This window comes from Orcinus orca, chromosome 21, assembly GCF_937001465.1.
Source record: "Orcinus orca chromosome 21, mOrcOrc1.1, whole genome shotgun sequence".
Lineage (NCBI taxonomy): Eukaryota > Metazoa > Chordata > Mammalia > Artiodactyla > Delphinidae > Orcinus > Orcinus orca.
In genome coordinates, this window is record NC_064579.1 from 7,787,770 (window position 1) to 7,800,765 (window position 12,996).

Genomic DNA, 12,996 nt, shown 5'->3' on the forward strand with positions numbered 1-12,996 from the left:
ATGATCTTTAGCAGGGAGAGACAGGGACTAAGGTGGGTAGGCGGGGTCCACCCAGCAGTGTTTCATATTTTAAACTGTTTTGGTGAATTTTCTTATTCTTATTTAAAGCTAAAACTGTAAGTTATATACACTCTTTTCTAGTTCTCAAGCAAAGCATATCCTGATTCATGCCACATAACTAGAATTTCTCAAACCGTCTGGTTTCATCCTCTCCTAACCTAGCTTTCCCTTCTGCTCCTGACCTTGTTCTCTTCTCTTTTTTTCCCATTTCCTGCTTCCATCATTCTCGTCCTTTGTGCATCTTGCATGGTGACTCTTAGCTTCTAACCTTGGGTCTCTCCAGCCATGCTTTTCTTCTTCTTTGGTCCCCTCTATTTACACACAACCTTCCTGCTCTGGCCTGGCAACTGGGAAGTCCTATTCACATACACTGTTTCCATGGAAAATCCTACCTGGATTGGCCCACCTTATATGTAGGCACCAGAAACATAAAGATTGTGTATCTTTACTCCCCACCCAGGGGCATCCTTTAAACCACACTGGGACTTCCCTGGTGTCACAGTGGTTAAGAACCTGCCTGCCAATGCAGGGTACACGGGTTCGATCCCTGGTCCAGGAAGATCCCACATGCCGCGGAGCAACTAAGCCCATGCGCCACAACTACTGAGCCTGCGTGCCACAATTACCAAAGCCCGCGCGCCTAGAGCCTGTGCTCCACAACAAGAGAAGCCACCACAATGAGAAGCCCACACACCGCAACAAAGAGTAGCCCATGCTCGCCACAACTAGAGAAAGCCCGCGCGCAACAACAAAGACGGAAGGAAGGGAGGGAAGGAGGGAAGGAAGGTAGGAAGAAAGGAAGGAATTAAAAAAAAAAAACCAACACACTGACTCTGTTGTGTGAACAGTAAATACAACAGGGGCCAGACCACAGGGACACCCCACTATCCCTGATAGATAAGGAAGGTTCTATGAGCAGACCTGTCACTTGACCACAGAGCCAAAAACCTGACAGGATGAGAATATAAGATCTTGAAGGGATTTAAAGGAACAGATTTTTTTAAAAGCCTATTTCTTGACAAGGTATCTCATTCTCATTAAAAATCATGATTTGCAAAGATGCTCATAAGTACTAAGCAATGCAAATTCAAGTTCTCTGGCTTCTTTGCTGCAACTGCCAGCCCGGTACTGCATCAAAACAGAACCATTTTTTTCTACAGTGCCTCCTCTTTGTAATCCAGGGTCGTGATGATTAAGGAGGAATAAAAATACTCCTGCTCTCAACAATCTACCACATTAGAAACTGCTTCATCTAAGGTAACGGAGGATCTGGACACCCACTGTAAGTTAACATTCCCTCAAAGAGAAAACAATAAGATGGGCTAAGTGACAAGATTCACATCAAGTCAGTAATGGAGCAGAAGCTAGAGTCTTAATCATCAACTAGTCTCTATTCTAAATGCCTGGTGCTATGGAATTTTTAGGTATGGGTTCAGTGGTTGCTTTTTCAAATCTCAGTCTTCATGGTCTGAGTTGCAGGTTTGCAACTTCTTTTCCCTGTTAACTACAAAGTTCTATATTATTTTGAGAACTTGTCCCCATTCCAGAAATAGTCTCATCCAACAATTCTAAAAATCTGATGCCTAAATGTGATTATGAAAATATGACAAGCTCCCTTTCCTTTGTTCTGTCTCTAAGAACGTAATCTCAAAGATAAGCTAAAACTTATGTGATAAAAATGCAAAATCACCCCCTTCTGATAATTCTTGTTCTCGACATTGCATTGCCTTATGAGATCCTAGAGAGTTGCTTGGACTTTCTGTGAACGTTGAAATTTGCGTTCGGTATTTAGATTATAATCTATTAGCTAGAGAGGCATCGTTCGCCTTGTTCAGTGTTCAGTAGACTTCCTTAGCACCACATCATGCCAAAATATAATGAACTCAATCTGTCAGTGACATAACTTTACATTATTAGATCCTGACTTGAATATTGCCGCAAGTTATCTTGACTCTTGTTCTCTGAAGCTTCTCTCACTACTGACTTTAGAAGGAGCTGGGGATCTTTAATTTCCCTTAAGAATTCAGACCTATGAGGATATTGTGGGAACAGGTACCCGTGTCCCACCTGTTAATGATGGTTAACAATCCTAAAATGTTATCTCAGGGTAAAGGGTTCAAGTTCTAGATTTAGGCCCCATCACTAAATAATAATTTTGTACTTTAAAGATGAGATCAAACAGCTAATGGAAGACCACAGTCTATAAAGAAGAGCTATTTGACTTTTTTTTTTTTTTAATTGGAACACTCACTCATTCTTTCCTTTCTGTAGATGCTGTCCTAGGATTCACTGTTGGCAGAAGGGACTCCAGATGGTTCAGTAGGTGTATGTGACACACTCTGAAGTGATGTACAACATACGTATCAGGTGATTTCAATTATCTTCTAGTAAGAAATAAATGACCCGACCATGGCAGAAACTCTGGATCCCTTGACTATATAGTTCATGGGAATGAGAACAGCAAATTATCCGAGTTGTCTCCGGGATACTACTTTATCTTGTTAACTTGGGAAGTAAAGATGTAGAGAAACACGAAGTCTTCCTTTCCACAATGCTTAGGTAAGCAGATTTCTTGAATCTAGAGCAAAAGATAAAAGAATTCCAAACCCATTGTCTATAATTATTTCTAGTTCGCTTTCATTTCCAATTAACCAGGAAGCGCCTGCACGTTGCCAATAGACAAACCAGGCCAAAAGACACCTGTAGATAAGAATGTGGCAACTGTATTTTTGTATAATCTACAAAGGGGGCATCTGTCTCTACAGCACTCATTTCAAAGATTAGGATCCAGACAATAATCATAGAAAACTCATGCTATAAACCAGTAAACTTCTCCTTGCAGATCTCCTTTCCCCTAACATGAAAATGAAGTATTAAAAAGACTGAATAAAATTTAGAAAAAAAATGTAATACTTGTATAATGTTGGATGTAAAGACATATCATTGAATGTACACAAACACAAGCTCTTGCACGCGCTCTCTCTCTCACACACACACACACACACCCCACACAGGAGCTCAAAACCGGGATTTTTAATGATAATGAAGCATCTTGATAAATGCACCATGGTCTCAAGAAATAAATTATTTTTTACCGCTGGCTTATGTGGTCCTTATTTTTGATTACAGCAGCAACTTGAATATTTCTCCACTGTGTATAAAAGCAATAGAGTCTACGTGTGATTATGTTTAGAGTTATAGCTAACCAGGAAGGCACAGATATCAGACATTTTCTCTTGATAAACAGTTACTTTCAAAGGGTACATTTGTTGTTTGTTTATAAGATGCAGGTGAAGTGAGACAGATAGAAACATCATTAAGATCTGCTAATGAATCATCCTCCTATTTGCACTGGTAATAAGTGTTTGAACTCAATGCTATATCCATGTTTGAAGAAATACAATTATTGGTTAACAAATGTGTTACATTTAGATGGTAGGGCTGGATGAATACTAACGAGAAGCAAGCCTTGGCTCTCTGTGCTAGAAAAAATACAGTACATCAACGGTAGTACTCCATTTTCACCTAAGCAAATACACATTTATATTGTTATGTTAAGTATATGTATCAAGTCAGAGTTATTACTTTAAAATTCATACTATTTTTCACTGGTAACACGTTTACTGTAAAAGAAAATGTAGAAAATAAAGGACAAATAATCATCATCAATGATCCCTTCAATGATAACCACGGTTATAACTTTGCTGTCTATGCTATCTATCTTTTGTGACAGATACACAAACTCATTTATATGTACAGGTATACCTCCTCCTGCAGCAGCAGAGGAGGTATATGTACATATAGTAGTATTAGTCTTAAAGTACTAAATACCATCATTGAATTCCCCCCTCCCAGTGCATTACTGACAAATATCAGTCATGAGACAGGTGACCATAGTTTTACAGTCCTGATTATTTCAATGACTGGGTTGAAGCAGTGTATTAGTAATACTGTCCAAACTAAAGATGACAGCAGGAAAAAACAGAGACGACAATGGTGAGCTGATTTTAGTTGGCTCCTGGCCACCTTCCAATGTTCTTCCAATGCTCTCTCGGTGCTTCATGCCAGAGTCTTTCTTGATTCAAACTATTTCTCAACTTCACTTATCCCCTAATTATCTGAGTTTAAAGCATAGATTGTTTCATCTACCTTGTCCAAACCCAACATGATACCTGACAGGTAGTAAGTGCTCAGAAAGTGTTAAATTTGCTAAATTGTAAGCCAATGCCCTGTCTTCAATAAAAACTTCACTTAATATTACTCCAATCTTTTTTTCCCCCACATGTTCTCACGTCATTTACGTTATATGGGTCAACAGTCTTTACTGAACTCAACAGAGAGAAAATACTATTGGTTGAACTTGGGAATCCTTCAGTCAAGGAAATAGACACACACACATATCCAGATATTCTTAAAAGAAAACTCTAAAAAGTAAAATGATTTTAAGGAATTCAAGCCTGAAAGAACACAGACTTCACTCTTATCAAGGACCAGTGGGCTAAAGACAAAAGGGAGTTGGGTCTAAGTCTTATCAACGTCTCATCTGTCTTGACCTTGACCAGCAAGAGTCTAGGAGGGCAGAAAACAAAAGTCTCAAGAGAATAATGTCATTCCTCTGCCTGTCATTATGAATTTTCCAAAGAACACCCATATGTACTTGGAGGTGTCCTAGTTCAGAGACCCTCATTCACAAGTAATAAGACTCCAGGATTCCTGCCCAGGAAAAACATTCCTCCTTAAGGTGACATATGCTAACAGAAGGCTGGGAATACTAAAACAAGCAAGAGTTTACCTTTTTTTTTTTTTTTTGGTATGGAGAAATGTTGCACATGGGTTCAAGGAATCTAACGATTTGCATGTGTTTCTTCCTCCAGTTTCTTTCACTGTTCTTTTAAAGGGTCACCTGGAGGCTAAAACTGCAAGCAGGCAGCATGCGTGCATCTTTTTCACAGAACTCTATGCATGCCCAATGGATTCAATAATTGATTAATTAGGGAGACCAAGTGCTGCTTCAGCTTCCTCCAAAACAGTAAATTAAGCTCAAATAAGGGCTCTGTCACCCACCAAGAGGAAATTCCTCTATGTAGCTAGCTCAGGCAAGCTTGTCCAAGGATTCCAAAGTGCCTGCAAGAGACATTTATATTAAGAAAGCAAAATCAGATTTGTGTAGAATGAAGAGTTGGGGCGGTGAGTAGGTTGCAGTGTGTGTGTGTGAGAGAGAGAAGGACAGAACTCTCAAGAAACTAGATGTGGGAGGCATTAAACACAGCTAGGGGATATTGTACATACCCTGCCCAAAAGTCACTCTCTGTCTGATTGCTCGGATTCTTAAATTGTTCAAACAGATCCATGGAATGGACCTTTTTTTAGCTCCAAAGACCTTTGTTTAGAGTCCCAAGGTATTATTATATTTACATCAGCTATTCTAAAAAGAAACCATGTCCAGAATTCCACTAGTTACTGTTCCAAGTCTCTCTGCTTGACATGTGTCTATGTCAAGGGAAATTCCCAGTGTAGAACATCTGACTGAGTGATTTCACCTCCTTTAGATTACACAAACTGAAAAGAAGAGGAATAGTACTAGAAGCGAGTGAGAATTCACTTAAATATATTTGTTTTGATGGAGAAATGTTACAAGTGGGTTCAAGGAATCTTGTGGTTTGCATGCATTTCTGCTAGCTAGGCACACATGTGATTAACCATAACCCTTCAAGATGATCCAAGAAGAACTTCCACAGGAAGGCGGAAAATGCTATGCTTTCTTGAACTAGAATCTCAGATGGTCTTCACTAATGAGGGCAGAAATAGGCTGGTAACGGGTGGACCACCTGAGTGAGGGTGACAGCATGTACCCACTGACTGCTCACTGAGTCATTCTCAGTATGATAATTTAGCCCAGAGCTTTAAAAACGCTCAAAATGGTTCTAGGTTGTGGACCCAGGAGCTGAGGGTGATTGAGAAGCCTTCCATTCTGAAGCCCATAATCAACTTTAATTCTCAAGGTCATATAAATAACTAGGGGGATGGAAGGAGGGAGAAAGAGGATGGTGAATCAGCATAAATCAACACAGCTATGGTGAAGACAAAGTTTTTGGTCCCCTGTGGATGGGTTACTGACATCAAAGGTGCTGATGAGAAATAAGGGTTTTCTCTAAATGCTCAGAGGATGGCCATAGATCTGTCTTCAACAGACCCAAGAGAAACCCCATCGCCCCTTTCTCTGTTAACCATTTGCATCTCAACTTTTCCTTCCTATTCTTACAGAGAAGCATCAGGAGATCAAAACCCCTGATGCTATACCAACCTCAGTTTCATCCCTGCAGAGCTTGGATGTGTGACGATTTGTTGGCGATTACAAATTCCCATGATGCACTGCAGTTTCTAATTTGAAATGTGCATCGTGAAGCTGTGGGCAGGAGTGGATCTTTCAACTGGTGACAAACATAGCAGATGGCCCAACACCTGGGACAGCTTCATTGGTCCCCCTTGTTTCCTGTAGGTACCATGAGGAAAATGACGGGCTGCGTTTGAGGTTGGGGAATGATGGTCTTAGGATATTATTAGCCTGATAAAGACCAGGGGTTTATTCCTTATCGTATTTCAATTTTGCTGATGCGGCTAAATTAAAATGGTAAAACAGTCTCTCCAGACCTCGTTCTCGTTCCCATTCTCCTTCCTTACCCATCAGCATTCCAAAACGTTTTTAGACAAGTAGGAGCCATTCAATGATTTTGAAGCTATGCAAGGACCAATCTGCTTCAAAAAACTCAACTGTAGAGCTTTGAAAACAGATATGGTCTCTATGAAGGAGGGTCAGGAGAAAAGGACAGAATTAGGGCACTGTTCCCCCGGCCCCGCCATGGGACTTGGTAATGTCTGGAGACATTGTTAGCTGTCTCAGCCGGGGGGAGGTACTAGTGCCATCTACCGGACAGAAGCCAGGGGTGCTATTAAACATTCTACTGTGCACAGGGAAAGCCCCCGACAAACAGACTGATGTGACGCCAAATGTCAATAGCGCTGAGCTTGAGAAACCCTGAATTACGGAGACTAAAAACTCTCACTTTCCCATAGCCAAGAATTAGCAGCATGACCAGAAGCACTGAGTCTCTTCCATTAAGTATTACTTTGTAGTGTCTTCCTCAACCTGAGATATGGAACCACTCAGTGGGTGTTATGCTAATTCAACAAAGGACACGTATTTTACCAGATTTGGGGCGGGAGAAGGGGGAAAAAAACACAACAACAACAATTCCTTGTAACTAACGATAGGGGGAAAAGTCATTTGTAATTATGCAAAGATGTATCTTCTGTGAGCTTAATTCATCATTAAGATGTCTTATAGGTGCTTAATACCTCATTAAAATTAAATCTGTACGTGCCCAAAACCGGTACTTCCCAGTAATCTGCAGAGTATGTACTAATTAAATTTAGCAAATGCTTTGAGATTAGCCAGGAGCCCAGCTAGGAAAGCAATCTGTTGATATGCCTCCTTTCCTGCTGGATTTGATGACTTGGGGTCCAGAGGAACACTGTTAGCCAGGGCCCGGCTTATCAGGGAAAGTATAAGCCTACTGGTTAAAGCCTGAGTGTCAATCTAGGTGGACAACTAAGATGTGTCCACTGAAAGACCTGGAGTAAGTGAGAAGGCAGAAAAATCTCTAAAAACAATGCTGTTGTCATGTTGTTCCTACTGCTTTTGTATAAGAGAACTGTGAAAACTCAAGAATATGATCTATACCATTAGCAAAATATGGGCAAAGAGCAAAGATACAGTAAAATAAAAATCTCTTGATCCCCGGTCCCGGGTTCTAAAACTGCTTTCAGTAATGCACGGGTCCCACAGATCACGTGTTTAATTTAACGGCCATAAAACAAGGCAAGGCCTCAGCACTCATGTTAATGCTTGCTATTTTAATGTGAGCATATCATGCTGAGATCGGCCGTTTCTGTAGCTCTGCAAGACTAAAATCAGCTCCAGGAGTAGCAGGGTCAGAATCTCGGCCAGAGAAGCCATTCTGAGGCCAGGGAGTCAGGGGAAAGGTAAAAGTCTCAGACAGCAAATATAAACTAATGGGAGTGGGCTTTACAGAGATGCCCCCGCACTTTGCTGACCACAGGCCTTGGAGTGTTTGAGAGGATTATCAGGGTATTAAAATGTGAGATGATGCCACCATATGTATCTGAGGAAGGACCTGCAGAAATAAGCTCCCTATGAGATTGTGCCAGCCCTTTATGTTTAATTATGAAAATCTTAGACAGCACTTGGAGCTGAGATCTGTTAGCCCAGAGTTTCAGATAAATAATACCGTTTTCAAGGTCTATCGCCTTAGAGGTCCCATTCCAATTTTCCCAAGTAGCCTTGAAAATAGCACTGGTTTTGCACAGGCTCTGCGAATGGCACACAAGAATCTGAGTCCTGGCTTCTCCTTTCCTTTCTACCTATGAAATAATACAGAATGGGTTATACTGTCATAAGATATTACAAATGATAATGTATGACACTCTCTAATGAAGGCTAGCATATCTTTTAAAATGAAAGCTATATGTGTTCTCACCAAGGGAGGCATAATTACACTCCTGCAAGCCACTGACTTAAAAAGTTGGCAAAGGGTTTCCCTGGTGTCGAGTGGTTAAGAATCCGCCTGCCAATGCAGGGGACACGGGTTCGAGCACCGGTCCAGGGAGATAGCACATGCCTCAGAGCAACTAAGCCCGTGTGCCACAACTACTGAGCCTGCGCTCTAGAGCCCGCAAGCCACAACTACTGAGCCCACATGCCACAACTACTAAAGCCCATGCACTTAGAGCCCGAGCTACACAACAAGAGAAGCCACCGAAATGAGAAGCCCTCACACCACAATGAAGAGTAGCCCCTGCTCAACGCAACTACAGAAAGCCCGCACGCAGCAACGAATACGCAACGCAGCCATACATAAATAAATTAAAAAATAAATAACTTTGTTTAAAAAATAAAATAAAAATTAAAAGTTGGCAAAGATCTGATGAGGCCCACCATCCCAGTGACCTCTGACTTCCCAAATGTTATATTCTCTTGTTTCCGGGCCCACCACCCCAGTTATAAGGTATGTCACATTGCCACAAATCTGCTGGCCCAAAACCGAAAAAAAAGCATGATTAGAAAATATTAGCAGCTATAAAATATTGCTTAGTAGACATTGCTTTCATATCAGATGAGGAGATAAATACAAAAAATTCTGCTCATTAGTCATATATGTTAATATAGATACATGTGTCAGTTGTATGCGTGTGTATATATATGTATATATTTTTCTGGAAGTGTGAGATACTTTTCTCTTTAAGAAACTTTCTAAACCCTAAACAATACTTTGTGAATGTCTATATTAAACAACTTACAGCTCCAGGCTTTGACTGGGCCCAAATCTAATCCACTTTCATATCTCAAAAAGGCCATCTTACAAGGAAAAAGAAACCCAAACAAAGACGTGCTCTAGGTGGTTAAAATTACAGTTCCAAGAATTATTAGAGAGAGAACGAGCCAAAGCGGGGGTGGTCAGAGAGGCATAAAGGACTAAAGACAACTAAGAGAGAAAAAAAATACTAAAAACATCTGTTCTATAGAAAATATTCCTTTACTCATACAGGGGGACTCAGGCACATATATATATATATATATTTTTTTTTACATCTTTATTGGAGTATAATTGCTTTACAATGGTGTGTTAATTTATGCTATATAACAAAGCGAATCAGCTATAGGATACATATATTCGCATATCCCCTCCCTCTGGCATCTCCCTTCCACACTCCCTATCCCACCCCTCTAGATGGTCACAAAGCGCCGAGCTGATCTCCCTGTGCTATGCAGATGCTCCCCACTAGCTATCTATTTTACATTTGGTAGTGTACATATGTCACTGCTATTCTCTCACTTTGTTGCACCTTACCCTTCCCCCTCCCCGTGTCCTCAAGTCTATTCTCTACATCTGCATCTTTATTCCTGTCCTGCCACTAGGTTCATTAGAACCTTTTTTTTAGATTCCATGTACGCGTGTTAGCATATGGTATTTGTTTTTCTCTTTCTGACTTACTTCACTCTGTATGACAGACTCTAGGTCCATCCACCTCACTACAAATAACTCTATTTCATTTCTTTTTATGGCTGAGTAATATTCCATTGTATATATGTGCCACATCTTCTTGATCCATTCTTCTGTCGATGGACACATAGGTTGCTTCCATGTCCTGGTTATCGTAAATAGTGCTGCAGTGAACATTGTGGTACATGACTCTTTCTGAATTATGGTTTTCTCAGGGTATATGCCTCGTAGTGGGATTGCTGGGTCATACGATAGTTCTATTTTTAGTTTTTTAAGGAACCTCCATACTGTTCTCCATAGTGGCTGTATCAGTTTACATTCCCACCAACAGTGCAAGAGGGTTCCCTTTTCTCCACACCCTCTCCAGCATTTATTGTTCGTAGATTTTTTTGATGATGGCCATTCTGACGGTGTGAGGTGATACTGCATTGTAGTTTTGATTTGCATTTCTCTAATGATTAATGATGTTGAGCATCCTTTCATATGTTTCTTGACAATCTGTATATCTTCTTTGGAGAAATGTCTATTTAGATCTTCTGCCCATTTTTGGATTGGGTTGTTTGATTTTCTTGATATTGAGCTGCATGAGCTGCTTGTATATTTTAGAGATTAATCCTTTGTCAGTTGCTTCGTTTGCGAATATTTTCTCCCATTCTGAGGGCTGTCTTTTCATCCTGTTTATGGCTTCCTTTGCTGTGCAAAAGCTTTTAAGTTTCATTAGGCCCCATTTGTTAATTTTTGTTTTTATTTCCATTTCTCTAGGAGATGGGTCAAAAAGGATCTTGCTGTGATTTATGTCATAAGAGTGTTCTTACACTTAGGTCTCTAATCCATTTGGAGTTTACTTTTGTGTACGGTGTTAGGGAGTGTTCTAATTTCATTCTTTTACATGTAGCTGTCCAGTTTTCCCAGCACCACTTATTGAAGAGGCTGTCTTTTCTCCATTGTATATTCTTGCCTCCTTTATCAAAGATAAAGTGACCCTATGTACATGGGTTTATGTTTGGGCTTTCTATCCTGTTCCACTGATCTCTGTTTTTGCGCCAGTACCATACTGCCTTGATTACTGTAGCGTTGTAGTATAGTCTGAAGTCAGGGAGCCTGATTCCTCCAGCTCCGTTTTTCTTTCTCAAGATTGCTTTGGCTATTTGGGGTCCTTTGTGCTTCCATACAAATTATGAAATTTTTTGTTCTACTTCTGTGAAAAATGCCATTGGTAGTTTGATAGGGATTGCATTGAATCTGTAGATTGCTTTGGGTAGTATAGCCATTTGCACAATGTTGATTCTTCCAGTCCAAGAACATGGTATCTCTCTCTATCTGTTTGTAACATCCTTAATTTCTTTCATCAATGTCTTATAGTTTTCTGCATACAGGACTTTTGTCTCCTTAGGTAGGTTTATCCCTAGGTATTTTATTCTTTTTGTTGCAATGGTAAATGGGAGCGTTTTCTTAAGTTCTCTTTCAGATTTTTCATCATTGTATGAAATGATGTATAGGAATGCAAGAGATTTCTGTGCATTAATTTTGTATCCCGCTACTTTACCAAATTCATTGATTAGTCCTCGTAGTTTTCTGGTAGCATCTTTAGGATACTCTATATATAGTATCATGTCATTGGAAAACAGTGACAGTTTTATTTCTTCTTTTCCAATTTGGATTCCTTTATTTCTTTTTCTTCTCTGATTGCTGTGGCTAAAACTTTCAAAACTATGTTGAATAATAGTGGTGAGAGTGGGCAACCTTGTCTTGTTCCTGATCTTAGTGGAAATGGTTTCAGTTTTTCACCATTGAGAATGATGTTGGCTGTGGGTTTGTCATATATGGCCTTTATTATGTTGAGGTGAGTTCTCACTATGCCTATTTTCTGGAGAGTTTTTATAATAAGTGGGTGTTGAATTTTGTCAAAAGCTTTTGCTGCATCTATTGAGATGATTATATGGTTTTTATCCTTCAACTTGTTAATATGGTGTAACACATTGATTGATATGCGTATATTGAAGAATCCTTGCATTCCTGGGATAAACCCCCACTTGATCATGGTATATGGTCCTTTCAGTGTGCTGTTGGATTGTGTTTGCTAGTGGTCTGTCGAGGATTTTTGCATCTATGTTCATCAGTGATATTGGCCTGTAGTTTTCATTTTTTGTAGTATCTTTGTCTGGTTTTGTTATCACGGTGATGGTGGCCTCGTAGAATGAGTTTGGGAGTGTTCCTCCCTCTGCTATATTTTGGAAGAGTTTGAGATGGATAGGTATTAGAACTTCTCTAAATGTTTGATAGAGTTCACTTGTGAAGGCATGTGGTCCTGGGCTTTCGTTTGTTGGAAGATTTTTAATCACAGTTCAATTTCAGTGCTCGTGATTGGTCTGTATATATTTTCTGTTTCTTCCTGATTCAGTCTCGGAAGGTTGCGCTTTTCTAAGAATATGTCCATTTTTGCCAGGTTGTCCACTTTTGGCATATAGTTGCTTCTAGTAATCTCTTATGATCCTCTGTATTTCTGCAGTGTCAGTTGTTACTTCTCCTTTTTCATTTCTAATTCTATTGAATTGTCTTCTCCCTTTTTTTCTTGATGACTCTGACTAATGGTTTATCAATTTTGTTTATCTTCTGAAAGAACCATCTTTTAGTTTTACTGATCTTTGCTATTGTTTCCTTCATTTGTTTTTCATTTATTTCTGATCTGATCTTTATGATTTCGTTCCTTCTGCTGACTTCAGCGTTTTTTTGTTCTTCTTCCTCTAACTGCTTTAGGTGTAAGGTTAGGTTGTTTATTTGAGATTTTTCTTGTTTCTTGAGGTAGGATTGTATTGCTATAAACTTCCCTCTTAAAACTGCTTTAGCTGCATCC

At 39.8% G+C, this 12,996-nt stretch overlaps 1 protein-coding gene across 1 annotated transcript in view; it reads right to left on the reverse strand.

The window, feature by feature from the left end:
• Positions 1-12,996, reverse strand: part of UNC5D (unc-5 netrin receptor D) — a 276,418-nt gene that overhangs the window by 155,501 nt on the left and 107,921 nt on the right. The gene's annotated exons all lie outside the window — the stretch shown is intronic.